The following is a 13,600-nucleotide window of genomic DNA, read 5'->3' as shown; positions in this document are numbered from 1 at the left end:
TTACCTTTACACGTTGTTCCAGCACAGGGTGTGAGTCTGGAAAGGCACCTTTGCATTCCACAAAACCACCCTGATGCTGCAGCTGGCCAGTGGTCCATTGAGTCCTCATCCTGTTCTCACAGTGGCCATCCAGACGCTGAAAGCAGATCCTACAAGCAGGATCTGGGCCCATCAGCACTTTCCCCTCCTGAGGTCTCCAGCCACTGGAATTCAGAAGCACACATCCCAAAACAGAGTTGTAACTCTTACTTGAAAGGCTGAAAAGCTCAGCAGATTATCATTCCAAGTCAAGATTCCAGGGTACACGAGGCAGGCAAGAGTTTCATGATCGAACGGAAGCTATAGAGATGTTCTGACGGTTGACACATCCCCTCCTATGAAGCTTTTAAAGACAGGGGAGAGTGAGCTCATTTGTGGGACTTTCTCACCCTTTGGGTTTGCTGCATTTGCTCACTCCATCTGGGTGGGCTCATTTAATCCCTGTGGGACATCCAGCCTCATATAACCAGCATGCTTAAATCTAATAAATGCATGAAGAGTAGAGGAAGCTGTCCTGCCAGGCTTAGCCAGGTCACTCCCCTTCACCTTGGCAGGAAGGGTTAATAATAATAATAATAATAATAATAATAATAATCTATTTCTTATACCCTGCCAATCTGACTTGGTTGCCCTTGCCTTTGTTCTTCCCATTCCACCATGTGGACCCCTACATCTTTGTGTTTCTATACAAATAATTTTGAAACATTTACCACTTTTGGAACCTAAGTTTCACCGCCTTTGTTTTTCTTGCTGCTGTATGGGAAAGCGCATGAATTTGATATTTGAAGGCTCTGTAAGTAAACCATTTTTTACGTATCAAATGTGCAACCGCAATCTGCCTATGCTAAGGGGAACGGGGAACTCTGGAAGCCGCTTAGAAGGGGCTATTTTAAAGGTCTGGCAGAAAATATTTCCAAGCTTTACTTTGCTGCATATTTTGTGACTTTAAGTATCTGCTGGGGCTCTCTCACCAAAGAGTACTACTACTACTACTACTACTACTACTAAAATAATAATAATAATAATAATAATAATAATAATAATAATAATAATTTATTTATACCCCACCCATTTGGCAGGGTCTCCCCAGCCACCCTGGGCGGCTTCCAACAAAGTATTAAAATACAGTGGTCTGTTAAACATTAAAAGCTTCTCTAAACAGGGCTGCCTTCAGATGTCTTCTAAAAGTCTGGTAGTTGTTTATCTCTTTGACAACTGATGGGAGGGCGTTCCACAGGGCGGGTGCCACCACCGAGAAGGCCCTCTGCCTGGTTCCCTGTAACTTGGCTTCTTGCAATGAGGGAACTGCCAGAAGGCCCTCGGCGCTGGACCTCAGTGTCCGGGCAGAACGATGGGGGTGGAGACGCTACTTCAGGTATACTGGACCAAGGCTGGACTTGCCCCAAACCTGGATCTAGGCATCCAGGGAATTCTCCTTTTCTATAGTCAAGTATTTTTCTTTTCACCAAATTACAGCAAAATACCAACAATCCTATCCACAAAGCTTGACAAGGAGTCCTTTGGCAATGAGACTGTGTCCTGCCCCTCTGCCTCCAGCTCCAATGACCCTCCTCCTGTTCAGCCTCACCTTCTGGCTGGTCCACATCCTTCCCCTCTCCCCGATGAGGCCAGAAGGCTTCCTTCCTCCTCTCTGACACCTAGAGACAGAAGGGAAGGCCTTCTTCCCCCCATCTCTGCTGGCTCCTCCATCTGTTCCTTCTGCTTCCTCCTCTAGAGTCTAGGGGTGCCAACTCACGCCAGTTTCTGCAGGAGCCAAAAGGCCCACGTCACATGCTGCCTTCGACAGTGGAGGCAGAACAGAGGCATCGTGGTTAGTGGCCACTGATAGACTTCTCCTTTCCCATCCATCGTATACTGTCTGGTGTGTGTGGTTTGGGAGCTGCACGGTCAGGGAAAAAACAATGCTGTCCAGGGTTGTAAAGACTGCGGAGAGAATAATTGGGGGTAATCTTCCCACCTTGGATCAAATCTACGCTTCCAGGTGCCATAAGAAAGCTGCAGAGATAGCGCAGGATAGTGCGCACCCCGGAAAATGATCTCTTTCAGCTTCTGCCTTCTGGAAGAAGGTACAGGGTTATAAAGAGTAGGACCAGCCACCTGGGAAACAGTTTCTATCCAAATGCGATTTTGGTTTTAAACGCAGTGTAAGGTAGCGGGTGGCGCTGTGGGTTAAACCACAGAGCCCAGGACTTGCCGAACAGAAGGTCGGCGGTTCGAATCCCCCCGACGGGGTGAGCTCCTGTTGCTCGGTCCCTGCTCCTGCCAACCTAGCAGTTCAAAAGCACATCAAAGTGCAAGTAGATAAATAGGTACTGCTCCGGCGGGAAGGTAAACGGCGTTTCCGTGCGCTGCTCTGGTTCGCCAGAAGCAGCTTAGTCATGCTGGCCACATGACCCGGAAGCTGTACGCCGGCTCTCAGCCGGCCCTCAGCCAATAAAGCGAGATGAGTGCCGCAACCCCAGAGTCGGCCACGACTGGACCTAATGGTCAGGGGTCCCTTTACCTTTATGGTAGTCTCTATGGGAGTATACTGTATTTAATTATGGGGTATCAGAGTTTTTAGGGGGCTCACCAGCTGGGATAACAGGCTTGTTAGTTTTTGAATGTCTGATGTAGATTTTTTCAATTTCGTTGTTCTGTATGGGACAATGACAATAAAGATTATCGTATCATATCGCATACTGGCCCATCAGCTGAACAACACAGAATTGCAGAGTTGGAAAAGACCCCCCGAAGGTCATTTATTCCAAACCCTGCAAAACATTGGATACGACCCAATTTTTTTCCAAAGCCAGCTGCCTGGTTAATAGGGAGCACCACTTTAAATGGACAAAAGATTCCACGGCTAATTAAAACCAGGGATGAAGAACCTTTAGATGTTGTTGGCCTCCCTGTTCAGATCAGTCCCAGCCAGCATGTCCAATGGTCAGAGAGGATGAGACTTGGTAGTCCAACGAGATCAGGGAGAGCCACAGATTCACACCCTCCCCTCCCCCGATTAAATGGATGGATCATCTAATATAGCATCCTCTTACTCATCGTCCTTGTCCCCCTCCACTCCTGTGCATCATTTCTCTTCTTCAGGAACGATAGATGCTTGAAAACAAATATGACAGCGATGCCCGGTGGGTTATTAATATATTTACGCCTCCACTGACAAAGTCTCTCACAGGCAGCTTCTTTTCAAGTCCATAAAAAAATTGCACATTCCCCCCCTTTCTTTTCTATGGCAGTGTATCCTGGGAGAAAAACAAGATTACTAAAAATATCATTTCCCTCCCGTTGCAGCCGAGCTTTTCCTGTTTCATCTAGAAATCGAAGTCACATTAAGCAAAAGAGGAAGGCTGGTTTTCTAGGGGGTGACACAAAAGCGTCGGTGCTGGGTCCTTGCAACCAGGGCAGGGAAGTCAAAACGTTTGGTTTTCATCCCATTGCAAGCAGTTCAAAAGGAGACGAGCTATGGAAGGTCTGAGCAGATGTAGGACAGGATTGAAGGTTAGAGAAAGGACACCAAACTTACCATATTTTTCACTCTATAGGATGCACCCGACCATAGGACACAACTTGTTTTAGAGGGGGAGAACAAGAACCCCCCCCCCGCTCAGCGCCCCTTCAGCGAAGCGGCAGGAGAAACGGAGCCCCTTCCATTTCTCCTCCCGCTTCACTGAAGGGGCGCTGCGCAGCTCTCGGCTTCAGAAAAGGAACCCAAAGCCTTCGGAGCGCAGCGCGAGGTCCCGCTGCACTCCAAAGGCTTCAGGCGGCTATCCCTGAAGCCTGGAGAGCGAGAGGGGTTGGTGCGCACCGACCCCTCTCACTCTCCAGGCTTCAGCGAAAGCAACGCGAAGCCTCCGGAGCACGGAGGGAGCGCTCCCTCTGCGCTTCGGAGGCTTTGCGTTACTATCGCTGAAGCCAAGGAGCCTGCATTCGCTTCATAGAACGCACACACATTTCCCCTTAATTTTTGGAGGGGGAAAAGTGCGTCCTATAGAGCGAAAAATCCAGTAAATCCAGCCCACTCTGCTCAAACTTATGAAAGCCAAAGTATAGGGTCTCCCCAGCAAGGAAGACCAGGCTCCATCGCCAGGCTGGACTATTCCTGTGGGCTTTTCAGAACTTTGTGTCTCTCTGGATTTGCCAAATATTGTTTTTAGTTTCTGGCCTCATTTAATACGGGTGCTTTACAGCGCCTGCTTGCTTCTACTGAATTTCTTGGGTGTATTTTTGTTTTTATCAAAGGCAGAAATATATTGCAATAATTAATAACCATAAGCAACAGCAATGATGATGCTGGCAAGAGAGTTGTCAGGCTGCAAGAATAGGGTTCCTAGCAAACTCACGGCCTGGGTAAGATTTCAAATATCAGAAGCGCTTCCCCATCAAAGAGGGAGCAAGCTTGTTTTCTGCCACCCCAGAGGGCAGGACCCAAACCAATAGATTCAAATTACGAGAAAGGAGATTCTGACTAAACATTAGGAAGAACACTCTGATGCTAAGAGCTGTTCAGCAGTGGAATGGACTCCCTTGGAAAGTGATGGACTCTCCTTCCTTGGAGGTTTTTAAACAGAGCGATTCTTTTGTGTCCCTTCCAACTCTACAGTTCTGTGATTTAATGAAGATTTGAATCCAGGACTTCTTCCCTGACACTCAAGCTACCATGTTACATTAACCCCCCCCCCCCGAGAAATGAGCTGTTATTCTGCACCTCTGGACTCAGTTAGATTGCTAATGAAAAAGCAATTTATATGTGTTGTATATGCGATATAACATTGTGCCACCAGATGGTGCTGTGGCGTCCTGTTTTTCTCTACCTGTTTTCCCTATTTAAATTTACCACACATTTCTCTGAAAATCTTTTTTGATATGTCTAGACCCAGCCTCTGGCTCGCTCTTCTCTCTCCACATTCTGCTCTGTTCGCATTGCTCAGAAATTAACTCCTCAAGTACTGTATGTTTGCAACAGTACATCAAGTCAGACAAGGAAGGCTGCAAAGGAGGCGGCAAGAGGATATTCCAGAATTTGTTTTGGGTGCAGACAGGTTTCTGGTCTGCCTCATCCTAGTCCTCAGGCCTCCAGCTACAAAGTTCCTTGCGCTGCCTTTGCCCTGTGCCAGCAACGCAACCGCCTCTGCCAGAAGCTCATGTGTTTCGTAACAAGAGCAACAAAGAATCTTGTGATTAGGAGAGGGAGCTGGAAGAATCCAAGAGGGACTTCTAACAGGCTGTAGCATCAGAAGCTGGCTGAGTTGGGCTGCAGGCTAGAATGCACTTAGGAGCAACTGAGTTTCCCGTATCCAAGGGCGAGAGACACAGTTTGACATGAGCTCTTGCCAGGGCTTTCCATACTAGTTTGCCACAATAAATGAGCTGTCATCAGAATCGGGCAGCTGCAGACAGACTGTGTTCTCTTGGCTGCATGAGATTCAGAAAATCCTCAACTCCATTTGCTGTCCATCATCCCCAGTGATAATACTGATCTTATAATTTATTTGTTTGCCGCCTTATAATTGATTTGCTCAACTAACTGTTGCCCAGGGATGGAGGACTAACTTGCCCTTTCCTCTTCATAATACCTGGTTCGAAGAAGGTCCTATTTATTGCAATATCCGAAAAACCCATTATTTACGAGTTTCCAAGTGCAAAGACAAACCTATGTAGCTACACGGTGGTCGTTCCAGATATATATCAAAAGACACGGTTGTCAGGTTCTTGCAAAGTATGGTTTTGCCTGGATTTGGCCGTATTCCAGGACTTATTATCGACTGCTCCATTGTGCTTCTGTGCAATCCCGATCTTACTATTCGTGGCATTGTTTTCAACCCCTCTGCTCTCCATCGTTTTCGTAAGTTGCGGCACAAATGATGTCAAACAGTCAAGCCCCTGTTCGTTTCTACATCTCTCAAACATTTGTATTCTTCTATATGTAATAAATTTTATATCTATATCTATACAGTGGTACCTCGGGTTAAGAACTTAATTCGTTCTGGAGGTCTGTTCTTAACCTGAAACTGTTCTTAACCTGAAGCACCACTTTAGATAATGGGGCCTCCCACTGCCACCGGAGCACAATTTCTGTTCTCATCCTGAAGCAAAGTTCTTCATCCGAGGTAATATTTCTGGGTTAGCAGAGTCTGTAACCTGAAGCGTCTGTAACCTGAAGTGTATGTAACCTGAGGTTCCTTTCCAGAACTGAAATTATACAGTCATACCTCGGGTTACAGATGCTTCGGGTTGTGTGATTTCGGGTTGTGCACCATGCCGAACCTGGAAGTACTGGAACAGTTACTTCTGGGTTTCCGTGCATGCGCAGAAGCGCTAAACCGCACTTTGCGCATGCACAGAAGTTCCGCAGGGCTTGCAAGACAGAGCTGTTCCACCAAGCCTTTGGCTAGGGCACAGCCTGACTCCCTCCTTTGGCAATCTTCACAGAACTCTAGCCCAATGGTTGCCATTAATTTGATTTGAATTAATTTTATAATGAAATGATTTTAGAATTTTGTATTATTTTATTGTTGTTAGCCGCCCTGAGCCCGGCTTCGGCTGGGGAGGGTGGGATATAAATAAAATTATTATTATTATTATTATTATTATTATTATTATTATTATTATTATATTGCAGTTTTAATAACAAAGCATTTATTTTCTATTGCACGGCAATTGTTGCCTGCTCAAATCTGGTTATCCGGGAAGGGGCCTTTGATTGGCTCTCCTTCTTGGTAGCTAATTATATGCTGTTTGGGGAAGCCGAGGCCTCATCCTGACCCCACTTGCATGTGCAGAGAGAGAGAGAGAGAGAGAGAGAGAGAGATCATCGCTCCTGCCTCCCAGCACGTCGATTTCAGTTAAAACAGCTGCAGGCAAATTTCTGCACCACGCTTGCCAGCTGGGCGATGTTTTCTTTGTGAGTGTGAAAGACCCAGAGCTCTGAAGGGAAGGCAACGGACAGGACAGGCTTTGCAAGCAAATTCAGCCTAAGACAGAGACTGGTGCCCCAGTGGAGTCTGGCATCGGCTGGCTTTGAAACTGCCAAGGATTTTGCTGTACAGAAGCCATTTCAGATTCCAGCAACAGGGAACATGCAGGGTGTCTGAGAAGGGGCTGGCTATTAAAATGATATATAATGAAAGCTGGACTATAAAGAAGGCTGATCGCCGAAGAATGGAAGCTTTTGAATTCTGGTGCTGGAGGAGACTCTTGAGAGTCCCATGGACTGCAAGAAGATCAAACCTCTCCATTCTGAAGGAAATCAGCCCTGAGCGCTCACTGGAAGGATAGATCCTGAAGCTGAGGCTCCAAGACTTTGGCCACCTCATGAGAAGAGAAGACTCCCTGGAAAAGACCCTGATGTTGGGAAAGATGGAGGGCACAAGGAGAAGGGGATGGCAGAGGATGAGATGGTTGGACAGTGTTCGTGAAGCTACCAGCATGAGTTTGACGAAACTGCGGGAGGCAGTGGAAGACAGGAGTGCCTGGCGTGCTCTGGTCCATGGGGTCATGAAGAGGCGGACACGACTAAACGACTAAACAACAACAACAACAACAACAACAACAACAACAACATTAAAACGAAGCCTATGGCAAGAAACATGCTTGCCCCAAACTGGAAATTGCAAGAAATTCCTACTATTGCGGAGTGCTAGACGAAAATGATGAGTTTGGCGGAGCTAGCGCCAAACTGATGGGAAGAATTCGGGATCAGGACGATCAGAGGTTTCAAGAAAGTTGGAGTAAATTTATGGTGTATATAAAGGATGATTGTAAAACTCTAAAAACACTGGCAGGATTGAAATAGCTCTTACAATGTACGACAGATATAAGGTTAAAAAGGAGAATACATGATATAAGAAAATAAGAGATACCCGCTGAAGGGATGGAGGGAAGTCGCCAGCTTGGCAGAGCTAAAAGTATTTATGTGATTTAATGTATTGTATTGTAAAAGTATGTATAAGGAAAATAATTTAAAAATTATTTATAAATAAATAAATAAAACGAAGCCTTTGGTGAATGGCTGCAACCACAGATCAAACACTTGTCAATATTCTGCATGGTGGCCAGTTTATACAACAATTCTAAACACTATTTTTTGCCCCTCTACGGAAACCCTGGCTCCATCTTTTGCAAACCCAGAATAGGAAGATGCCTTATATCACGTCCGACTGTTTGTCCATCTGCCCCAGGTTATTTTATCCTTTGACTGGGAGTGACTTTCCAGGGTTTTTCTCATTAGCAAATAGTGACAATCTAGAGTAATCTGTCTGTCTGTCTGTTTGTCTCTAAATTCAGGTAGGTAGCCGTGTTAGTCCGACGCAGTAAAAAATATATAAAAAATAATAATAAAAAAAATTGTCCAGTAGCACCTTATAGACCAACTAAGTCTGTCTGTCTGTCTGTCTGTCTGTCATCTCTGCCTTCGGCAGAGGGCAATAGCCAGGGCTGGGTGATATCTGGTTTTTCAACACTGTGATATAGCACCAGCTAAACATCACAATATCCTGATAAATCACAATGTCTGAAATAAGGATGGAACTATGCAGAGGAACTGGCTGGCTTCACAGTTTTCCCCATGTTGTGATTTTTGCATAGCACACATATACGATTTGTGATATATTTCCAGGTCAAAAGCTACAAAACCGATATACGATATGGACTTAAAACCAGTTTTGGACGATATATCAATATATATCATTCTGCCCGGACACTGAGGTCCAGCGCTGAGGGCCTTCTGGAGGTTCCCTCATTGCGAGAAGCAGAGCTACAGGGATCCGGGCAGAGGGCCTTCTTGGTAGTGGCGCCCACCCTGTGAAACACCCTCCCACCAGATGTCAAAGAGATAAACAACTACCTGACATTCAGAAGAAATCTGAAGGCAGCCCTGTTCAGGGAAGTTTTTAATGTGTGACATTTTAGTGTATTTTTGGTCTTTGTTGGAAGCTGCCCAGAGTGGCTGGGAAAACCCAGCCAGATGGGCAGGGTACAAATAATAAATTATTATTATTATTATTATTATTATTATTATTATTATTATTATATCACCCAGCCTTAGTAATGGCCTGGTGGCTGCCTCGGCCATGTTCCCATATCTGCCTCACTTTGCCTAACAGGATAGCTGGCCCTGCAGAACAGCTTGAAACTGGCGCACGGATCATGAAACTGGATCATGAAAAACTGTACCTGCATGAGTCAAGTTAATCTCCCTGCAGAGGCCCAACAGCCCCCAGTAAAGCTCTACAGGAGAGGAGGGGAAATGGGCAGAGGAGACACATGCCTATGTTATCCCCGAAGACTGCCAATGCGTTTGCTGTGCACAGACCGAATTTGTCTCCGCCAGTGCCCTTCCTTGCCCTTTTTGCTGCTGCCTTTGTCCAACATGTCCTGCAAAAAATAAACGTTATCAGAGCCTCGGCGGGCTATTTTTCACCTGACTTCTTTTCTGCTTTGTTTGGAGCGTTTGCTGGGTGTGCCGGCAGGTGCGGAAGAGAGAGACAGATAGACAAAGAGCCTGGAAACGAATTCATTGCGGCTTGACCTTTCCTAGGCGAGATGAGGCTCCTTCATCAGATTGCAAAGAGAGTCACCGGTAGCCACATCAGATTTAGCGCTGATTACCCAACGCCAGGGACAGGCATTTAGCACAGCAGATCCATCAGCAAGGTCAGGCATGACAACGCAAACCAATTTGGGCTATTATTTCCCCCTCAGATCCAGTTTCTTGCAAGTCCTTACTTCACCTCCAGCTGCAGCCCCCCAGATGTTGCGTAAAATAGCAAGACGGTACAGAACACAAATGGGACGCGGGTGGCGCTGTGGGTTAAACCACAGAGCCTAGGGCTTGCCCATCAGAAGGTCGGCAGTTCGAATCACCCCTCTCCATTTACCTTCCAATTAAACCTCAAGTGAGACAGGCAAGGCAGGTTAAGGTCTATCCAGGTGGAAGCATCTCTAGGTGTCCTGATCCTGCCGTGAAGTTCTGAGCGTGACACTGCAAATGTTTAATGAGAGATGTTTGCAGTGGGGCAGGGAGAGTCAGGGCTTTGCACAGAAGTGAGGATTTGACTCAGGTGGAGGGGCCTGTCCTGATGAGCACCTGTCCACCTCCTGGGAAAGCTCTAGGCCAGGAGTGGAGAACATTTGGCCTGATAGCTATTGCTGAATTACGACTCCCATCATTCCCATGCTGGTTTGGGCTGATGGGATTTGGAGTCCAGCAACATCGGGGGGGGGGTGTGTGTGTGTGTGTCACAGGTTTCCCATCCTGCTCTAAGCCCCAAGATCTGTGGGTCCTTGGCAGAGGGTGTGAAGGAAAACCCCGGAACGGGTTACTTCTGGGTTTTGGTGGCTGCGCATGCGCAGAAGTGCAGATGTGCCGCTGCGGGTTGCGAACGTGCATCTCGCACAGATCACATCTGCAACCTGAGTGCCCACTGTACATTATAACATGAAATAAGAATGCAAAAAGACTGGTGTATAAATTTTACGGAACGCAATAAAGGAAATAATTGACTTGGCTCTGCGCCTGCCCCTCTCAGCGCCACCCTGCCCCTCTCAGGCTTCTGGGTGTAACTTGGCTCGCAACTGCAGTCTGCTGCCTCTGCGTCTTTGAAACCACGTTTAAAAATACGCCTGGCTAACATTCCACTTGTGGGATCCAGATCCACAGAGCCTCTCATTTTCCCAGGCAGCTGCCAAGGGTGTGTGTGTGTGTGTTGAACTGCCACGAGTTGGCAGGACCCCAAGCAGGCCTGCAGCAGATAAACCTCGGTAGATCAGGTGTCAGGTGGCTTTAAACAAAGCCCAGCTGCACCTGACCGATGGCAAAGGCCTTTCTCACTCACAGATCCCCATGCTGGCCGCTCTCAGCACCAAGGAAACCAATGGCTCAGCACCAACATGAACCACGCGCTCGGGGTCAGGCAGCGATCTGCATCCTTTATCCCACCAGCGGGATTTGCATTCTGCAGCCTTTTAAAACATCTGGGCAAGAACTGACCCTCCATGTGTCCCTATTTTCCTGGGACAGTCCTGTATTTACAGAACTTGTCCCCCAGTTTCTGATGTGATCCAAGAATGTCCCGCTTTTCCTTAGGATCAGGACCGTAGATACAGGGTGGTGAGATGGGCCCCCGCCAGGGGGCAGGCGAGGGGTGTGTGTGCAAAATCGGCTAAAAATGTGTCCATAAATATGTCTATAAATAAAAATATTGATTATTGGCTCATAAGAAAAGGTTTTTAATTGAGGGTGAATTGAATGGAGGAGACGCAGAAAGAAGTGGCTAGGGGGCGCAATCTGGACAGTTCTGCCAGGGGCACAAGATCACCTACCTTCTGCTTAAAAGTAAAGGGACCCCTGACCATTAGGTCCAGTCGTGACCGACCCTGGGGTTGCAGCACTCATCTTGCTTTATTGGCCAAGGGAGCCGGCATACAGCTTCCGGGTCATGTGGCCAGCATGACTAAGCCGCTTTTGGCGAACCAGAGCAGCGCACAGAAACGCCATTTACCTTCCCACCGGAGCGGTACCTATTTATCTACTTGCACTTTGACGTGCTTTCGAACTGCTAGGTTTGCAGGAGCAGGGACCGAGCAACAGGAGCTCACCCCGTCATGGGGATTCGAACCGTGATGTCCCTATTTTCCGTGGAGAAATGATGGAGGGTATGGAGTTATGCAACTCCCGAGCCAAGGAGATACATAACTATACAACCTTTAGAATGCATCTGAAGGCAGCCCCGTAGAGGGAAATTCTTTAATGTTTATGTTTTATTATGTTTTTATATGTGTCAGAAACCGCCCAGAGTGGCTAGTGAGATGGGTGGGGTATAATAATAATAATAATAATAATAATAATAATAATAATAATAATAGAAGAATAGAATAAGACCCCTATTTTCATCAGAGAAATGTTGGAGGGTATGCTGTGTAGGCCATGGGGAAAGGAATGAAGGAAGATGCCTTGTACAGTCATACCTCAGGTTACAGCTGCTTCAGGTTGCGTTTTTTCCTGGTTACGGACTGCCGAAACCCAGAAGTACTAGAATGGGTTACTTCTGGGTTTCGGTGGTCACGCATGTGCAGAAGCGCTAAATCGCGCTTTGCGCATGCACAGAAGCGCCTAATCGCAACCTGCGCGTGCACAGATGCAACGCACATGGATCACGTTCGCAACCCGAGCGTCCACTGTACTGAGTCAGACTATTGAGCCATCTCGCTCAGGGTTGTCGGCGCTGACTGACAGCAGAGCTCCCGCGTTTCGAGCAGGGAAGTGAGGAGGGTGACCAAGATGATCAAGGGTCTGGAAACCAGGCCTTATGAGGAGCGGTTGAAGGAACTGGGTATATTAGCCTGGAAAAGGGGAGACTGAAAGGAGATATGAGAACCATCTTCAAATATCTGAAGGGCTGTCCCATGGAAGTTGGAGCCGGCTTGTTTTCTGCTGCTCTGAAGGGCAGGACCCAAACCAATGGATTCAAATGACAAGAAATGAGATTCTGACTAAGCACACGGAAAAAACTTTCTGGCAGTAAGAGCTGCCAGAACGGTCTCCCTTGGGAGCTGGTGGACTCTCCCTCCTTGGAGGTTTTAAAACAGAGGCTGGATGGCCAAAAGTCAGGGATGCTTAGCTGAGATTCCTGCATTGCAGCGGGTTGGACTAGATGACACTCGAGGTTCTTCCAACTACAGTGGTACCTCGGGTTAAGTACTTAATTTGTTCTGGAGGTCCATTCTTAACCTGAAACTGTTCTTAACCTCAAGCACCACTTTAGCTAATGGGGCCTCCTGCTGCTGCTCCGCCGCCGGAGCACAATTTCTGTTCTCGTCCTGAAGCAAAGTTCTTAACCTGAGGTAATATTTCTGGGTTAGCGGAGTCTGTAACCTGAAGCGTATGTAACCTGAAGTGTCTGTAACCCGAGGTAGCACTGTATATAAATCTACAATTCTGTGAAGAATAATAATAATAAATTTTTATTTATACCCTGTCCTTCCTGGTTCAGAAAACCGGACTCAGGGCGGCTAACAACAAATTTAAAACATTTAATTGATGCAACAAAAAAACAGCATAAAATACAGTATAAAATGTGCATAACAGTAAATTCAGAATTCAAAAATCAATTTAGGGGGGAAATCCGTCCAATAAACATTAGATGTTCACCAGGGCTAGCTGGCTAAATTAGTCCTACTTGGGCCAGCGAGGAGACCAGGGGAGAATTAGCTGTGGGATCCCAGAGCAGGTGATCTTCATAAAAAGGGGAGAGGGAGGGAACGAAGGGGAATAAAAGATCAGGCTAAGTTCAAATTGAAAGCCAGGCGGAATAGCTCTGTCTTACTGGCCCTACGGAAGGAAGTGAAATCCTGCAGGGCCCTGGTCTCATGGGATAGAGCTTTCCACCAGGTTGGAGCCATCACTGAGAAGGCCCTGGCCCTGGTGGAGGATAGTCTGACTTCCTTAGGGCCCGGGACCTCTAAACTATGATTATTCATGGACCTTAAGGTCCTCTGCAGGGCAGACCAGGAAGAAGGCAGGCAGGGAGGCACGACCAATTGAGGC

The 13,600-nt window shown here is 47.0% G+C and overlaps 1 protein-coding gene across 3 annotated transcripts in view; it reads right to left on the bottom strand.

The window, feature by feature from the left end:
- The window catches only part of MYORG (myogenesis regulating glycosidase), a 31,474-nt gene that overhangs the window by 8,152 nt on the left and 9,722 nt on the right, over positions 1-13,600 (bottom strand). The window contains exon 1 of one of the 3 annotated variants that reach the window (XM_080973489.1): positions 250-355. The exons of 1 other annotated variant lie outside the window; for it this stretch is intronic. The gene's annotated coding sequence lies outside the window, so the exon portion shown is untranslated. Of the gene's footprint in view, positions 1-4; positions 147-249; positions 356-13,600 lie in introns of those variants that run through there. One more of the 3 variants, XM_080973488.1, reaches the window with a different exon arrangement.

Source organism: Podarcis pityusensis (assembly GCF_964106645.2).
Source record: "Podarcis pityusensis genome assembly, chromosome: 11".
Classification (NCBI taxonomy): Eukaryota; Metazoa; Chordata; class Lepidosauria; order Squamata; family Lacertidae; genus Podarcis; species Podarcis pityusensis.
This window is presented reverse-complemented; position numbering and strand designations above follow the sequence as displayed.